Here is a 7,003-nt window from a genome sequence, read left to right on the forward strand (position 1 = left end):
CAACAAGTGTAAATACTGCAAAGCAGACAATATCTGAAGTGAATACATCTTCTAAAAGGGCACCAAGAATATATTGTAGGCCTGTACCTGACCTGTATTTGGAGGGCTAAGTCACTGGCACAAAGCAGCCATTGTTAAAACATGAATCCACGTGTGGTACAACCTGGGTTTACAAAGAACAGCCAACAAGTGGCCTTGATAGGGATGTGCTACCTTTTAGCCATAAGCTAACGTTAAACGTAGTACGCGACATTACCTTTAACAAGTTTAGAAATTTAGCAGAACCACAGCTTTTCAAGGCACACAAGTCATGTTGCCTAATGAATACAAATACCAAACGTTAAAGAACTAAATATACTGTGGTGTCAGCATGTCTAACGTTAGCATAGCCAAAAGCAGGAAGGTCGTACTGAAGTTTGTACTTTCAACTTCTACAGTCAGCTAACGTTTTGGCATGCTAATTAACGTTAGCTGTGCAGTGCTAGCATTACCATTCGAAATAAATACAAAAGCCCGTGGACATTTTTAACGTTACCCCTACAGTTACAGATCAGGGACAGGTTTACTAACTTATTAAATATCAACTGCCGGGTAAGCAAACATCTACTCACATCCGCTGACCTGTCTCCTCGTGCGCTCCCGGGCTGCCTCTGCTGCACGTGAACCAACCCAGGTGTTAGCAGCCGTTTGCGCCCCTCGTTCAACGAGTTACATCGTCTATTTTCGGAATCCTTGGCACACGTTATAAAACCCAGAAACACTTACCACAGCTTTGAAGATGTTTCCAGAACCCGTTCAGGGTTAGATATTCCGTCCGCTGCACTTAAAAAGGTTATTTTTGTTGTAGTTTTGTACCAGTTTCCCCAAATTACGTCTCTTAATACAAACAAAGATCGTGCGCCGGAAGTGTCATCATATTGCTGATTTGTGCCACGTGAAGTTGAGGCGTTGTAGAATCTACCTTAATGTATTCATGTATATTGATAATATTTTAAATTACTTTTGCATAAATATTTATAATTTAATGTTTTTTATATTTAACCTTGTATGGTATCACCTGGTATCACCTAACAGCAATTCAACCTTGGCCAAATGGAGTGCGCAGACCATTAATAACTGAGATGTCACTCATCCACATACAGTGATCAGCACTGAAGCTAAGAGAATAGTAGTTTGACTAAACAATCCCAATTTAAGGTCAGCTTCCGAACATTTCCTCCTCTTACTATTTCCAGAGCTTTCAACTTGTTCAGGATTTTTTTTTTTTCAAAATAATAACCTTACTTATGCAATACTTCTGCAATCGCTGGATCCTTTCATTTTCAATGGAAGTATAATTATTGCAGATCACCACCATGTAGTTGAGTATAAACTGTAAAGAAAGGATTATGATCTGTCATTTAAGGCATATCAAAGCATTATTATGGCTATTAATACATTTTATTATGTATCTGTTTCCTGTCGTTTGCAGTGGTTCGCTTAAAAACGGCTTGTCCTATCAGTGCAGTCCATCTCAGGTCCCACCTCGACTTTTAAAGGACCCAGATGTGAGGATCTTGTGTTTGAGTGGAGTTAGGCCCTCTCTGTGACCTGGCTGTATCGTGGCCACGTCCGTGCTACTGTCTCTCCCTTGTGTTTCGCTGTCTCCCCTCTCGTCCTGTGTTTTCCATGTCCCCGCTTCGCCTATGTGTGCGTAAGTGTCTTGTTCCCATCTTGCCACTTAACCTGGACCCCGCCTACCAGCACACCTGGCTACAATCAGCTCATGAACCCACAGCAAAACACCTCAAGAAAGGCAGATAAACTGTAGTTTGGAGAGTAGAACCAGACGGATAAGAGACTCGCAGACTGTTGACTGATCTCAAATATTTGAGTGCAGAAGCTGTACAGCCAAAACAATGCAAAACCAAAGAACTGGAAGTTTAGCTGCCAATAAAAAGCAATGGCTTGTAACTTGACTGAATGGTAAGCCTCAAGATTCCCTGCGAGGGTGCATCATGTCTGTAGCGCTGAGGTTTATAACTGAGCCAGTTTTAACAGATGGGCAAATGGAGAGCTGCGTACACTCGATTGTGCACACAACATCAAGCACTCAGTGCATCTCAAATCTCCCATCGCCCCATTTAATGGGAAGCAAGACACAGTGAGAAGGATTTTCTCCATTGTAGGTGCATACAAGTATTGACCAGGCCTTGAGGGAGTTGACATTCATCCAAGGCAATTTTACTGATTATTTTTCCTTCCCCGGGTGAAGGTATGGTAATCAGTAAAATCACCTGGGGTGGGCCCAAAAGATCCAAAAAATCATTCCTCTTTTCCTCTGTGACATGAAAACTGATGCCGGTATCACTTTGTGGCTCTGCAGAATAGACTATGTTTCTTCTCCAGGGAGCTTTTTCAGCTCGGACCACACAACAAATGATACCATTGACAAAACATGATCAACATACATTGACAAAATGTAAGTATCGGAGAATAATAAATCATAATTTCACATTTAATGGGTCTCCTTTTTTACTGTTTGAAGTTGTTTTCTTCCTGTTTCAAAGCTGTATTTATTCTATATTCTTTTGTGGCAGTGGAACGAGCTGAAAACATTGACATGTTGTCAACTCATGAAGTCATTTTTCTTCATTTATACATGAAGAAAAAAGCTGTGATATTTTAATTTGCAAGAGAATGTGAAGCAGGAAATTCCTCCAGAGACTTACATTAACATTCATATGGAGTTGTGTCTCTGGCCACTTGCCAAGTCCAATACTCTGCTTTCAGGTCTGTTTTGATCTCCGCTATGGACCCTGAGGAAAATATCTGGTTGTTAACTATGTCTGCCTGCTGATTGGTGCTGGGCGAGTAGTACACAGTGGGTTCAAGGGGCCAGAAAACCAAAACAATGAGCTAAAAGAGGCAAACAAGCTCCATTAAACCGAGGTAAACTTCTCAGTGAGTTCACCAGGGACCCTTTTTATATACACATAACATAAGTGATCTATTGTTTTAAAAAGATCTGCAGCTTCAATGAATTCACCATGAAGAGCCAATGAAAATAAGCGATTGAGTACATATCCTTAATGAAAAGGATAACCATCGAGCAAATACAGGAAGGCTGGCATTTTGGATGAAATATGGACGTGACATTTGCACTGGGTGTGCACGCCAGCAGCTTTAATTGGCTACAAGGTGTAACATGAGCTTGGGTTACGACGCTTATGACAGGTCCACTCCATCAACTGCGTAAATTGTCGTTTGATTAGGCTGCGGCAAACATACGTACCCGCGTACCTTCCTCTTTAGCTCATCCCCCTCCTCCTCCTCTTGCCCTACTTTGTGGGAAAAGAGGTGTGGCACTGATAGTGAGGGCAAGCGGCCCCTTCATCAGAGAAAGCAAGACCCCAATGATGTATGTCATGACTTTTTTTTTTTTTTATGGAGGCCTGGAAATCTCTCAAGTTATTCAAGCCAAGTGTTGTGTCTCTAACCGTCTGCATATTGCAGACACGACTCACTCTGACTCACCATATACGCTTTGAATATTTTAATTGCTATCCACCACATGTGCACGTTCATCTGCAGCCTATACATGATGCCAATAAAGTATTTAGCATACTTTCAGTCAGGCAGAATACTGAGATAATTTGGCATCCACCCACAGGAGAACTGAACAGAGGGTACACATACACTCGCTACAGCCAGACATGATGAACCCTTGGAAGACGTATCCAGGATTTATCACTGAGAAAATTGGCTTAGAGAGTAAAATATGCTTTGGCACAAACCTCATTACAAGGCTCGCATGTTTGCACAAAATTCCCCTGATAGTCACCACACTCAGGAGTTCATTCCCACAATGCAACGGAGTAATTGTGTCCGGTGATGTCGTTACCGTGTAGGCCACGTCAGGCACTGGAGGATGACTCTGCAGTTGCTTGCTTTGTGTTCACTGCTGCTGTATGAGATCTTTCACAGTTAGTTCAGCAGCGTACCGTTCCTAATGTGACTGTGCTTTGTGTGTGTGTGTGTGTGTGTGTGTGTGTGTGTGTGTCCATTGCATGACCTCACAGGTCAGGCAGCCGGTCTCCCTTTCAAGCAGCCAACAGACGGCAACTTGTGTTTTCCCTGTGTCACGTGTCATCACAGTTCACTCGGTGGACACGGTGCTTGATAAGCAATCTGGAGAATTTCTCAGCTGTCAGTCAGTGACACTCGTCCCTGTCAAATTACCCGCTGCCCTCCTCTTGTCTCTGATCACACCACTTCGCCGCTTTGGTCATCGGCCACGCAGTGACAGCCACGGGGGGAGATCTGCCTTCAACGGTCGCAGGCTGAAACGCCGTCATGTGTCGTGCTGGAACAAGAGTGTGAAATGTCCTTTGAGAAGATCATACATTATGAAAGAAAAAAACACTTTTGTCTTCCTGAGCCATTTAGACCCTGAAGAGAAAGAATTAGAGGGGAGTGAATAAATATCATTTTAATGTTCCTTGTGTGTACTGGTTTCATGCTTTTAAATTGCTTGAAATGGTTTCTTGCAAGTCACTCTGGACTGCGGGAATTTTCTACGTCTCTTCTCTACAGAGCGTTTCAGGGAAGAATCTCATCGAAGTCCGGCTAAATGGCATTGACATTTGACATTTAGCATTACTAAAATGACTGGCATGGGAACACCGTATATGTGTACTTCAACATCCTGGAATAAGTGCAAATCCTTTTCTGGAATATGGTGTACAGAGTGATATCTACTTGGCACAGGGAGGCTTACAGGAAATATTTGTCTTAAACATCTCAGACGACTTGTTTCAGAAGTCTGCCAGCAAATCAGATAGCAACGAGGGTTTCTTCTCTTTGCAGGCGGACTCCCAGATTTCTACCAAAGTGTTGCAGTGATGGATATCAGAAATATTCAAGCATTAACACAGAATGCTGCTATATATGCCTGCAGGGGGGATCTACTTCATCTTCCCACCTTGTATGTAGAATAATTGAAAATGCAATAATATGATAATGAGTACTGTATACACACGGAAACATACAGTATGTGCTGGTTGAGTGCTTTGTGAGTATAGAGAAGACAACACTGCAGATCTTTGAATCTTATAAATGAGGTAGAAAGAGATACTCTCTTTGTCTGGTGGCCTCATTCTTGGTTTTCAAAGTGGTCTAAAAAACATATTAATACTTTCTTTCTTTTTTAACTACAGTGAAAAGTTTTCAAACCCTATAGAGAGAATACAAAAAAAACAAAACAAGGATTGAATGTTACGACTGTGTTAAGAAAGAAATGCCTCTTTCTCTGGATGCTCTCCTCCTGTTAGTCACATGGAGCCCTTCATCCACACTGATGACGAGAGGCCGACCGCTGAAATCAGTCACTGTTAGGACTTCAAAGCATGGGGGGAGGGGGGGACGACGACGGTGGGATGATGCCAGCAAACAAAGGTCAGCGGCCTCATTTGTAAAACGGCGTTACAGTCAAATGTCTTGTTCTGTAACGATGCGAGCAGAAATCCACTATCAGCAGTTACTGTATTTATAACTACTTCTTTATTCAAGGCGTCTTGTATTTGTAAGAAAATCTAACTAGCTTGAATGAATTTTCTTGTTTGGTGCAGGCTTATAACGTTTCTTGCCAAGATCAGAGGACTGATAGGACTGATACCATGGTCATTATGGGATAAATACGAAGCTGGAAGCGAAGAGACAGTTAGCTTAGCTTGACACAATGACAGGGAATAAGGGGGAAAGCTGTGGCTCCGTCCAAAAAGGTAAAATAATCTGCCTCTAAAGCTCAATAATTAACACGTTATAATGTGTTTGCTTAATCCTGTGAAAAAAAACAAAGAGTATAAACGTAAAATTTTGCTTTTTTGGGCTGACAACGAAACTCCCGGAGTTCACTGAGTCCGGCCAGGAACACATGACGCCCCTTAAAACGTTTTTTCCGGAAATAATATTCTTAGAAAAACCGGATGACATTTATTTTTTTTTACATTTATTTGTGTGTGTGTGTGTGTGTGTGTGCTGGTAATAATAAAGGAGTCATGAGTCTTCTAAATATTATTTTATTTAATCAAACAGAGGAAGCACTTCTAAGGTCTGTCCGTCAAATTTGCGTTTTGGTTCCAGGTGATTTCTTTTGTGTGAATAAAGCGGCAGGCATCCATGGTAAGTGATTTCAAAACTACCTTTAAGTGTGAATCCGAACGACACTTTCCCGCACTTCATTGAAACAGATTTGCTGCATCAATGTGGAAGGAGTCCCAGACTTTGCACATCATCAAAAAAAGGATGCAACGTGGTGTCAAAAGGTGTGGGGAGTAAAACGGTCCATTATATTGAATGAGATTTGCCTTGTGATTGTTTGTAATGGAAACTGTGTCAGTCAAGTCAGGCCAATTTTCTTTATACAACTTAAATAACAAATCTCTGTTAAACGATGGATCAGGAGGGACCAGGTGTTGCCTTACTGCCAGAGCCTGAGCCTCACCACCTCCTCCTCTCCTGTCCAATAATCAGCCCACTGTGCTGCTGTGTCGCTCAGAAAGGACACAACACTTTCACATTCACCCGGCACATCCGGTTTGCCTTAGTGCGCCAAAAATGACACACACACACACACACACACACACACACACATACACGGAAACTCATACTGTTTTATCAACAAACATCCTTCCTGTTGCATTCGCATAAACCTTTCTCTTCTCTCTTCTGTCAGTCAGCCACACACTCACACAAACACATGCACACAGCAAAAACACACATACACACACACACACGCACACATACACACACACAGAGTCCACTCTAGAAAGATTTGAGTGTAAACTTTTTTTGACAAGATTAATGTTTCACTGATTGCTGTGGATTACTAAATGAATTATACAGCAGAGCGCTGCTAACGCTTTTGCTGAAAATGACAGCTTTAATCTTTTTTGTTTTGGTGATGTCTGTGATGGTGTGTGTGTGTGTGTGTGTGTGTGTGCGCCCATGTGACAGCCTGTGT

The sequence above is a fragment of the Pholis gunnellus genome, assembly GCF_910591455.1.
Source record: "Pholis gunnellus genome assembly, chromosome: 6".
In the NCBI taxonomy this organism is placed as follows: Eukaryota; Metazoa; Chordata; class Actinopteri; order Perciformes; family Pholidae; genus Pholis; species Pholis gunnellus.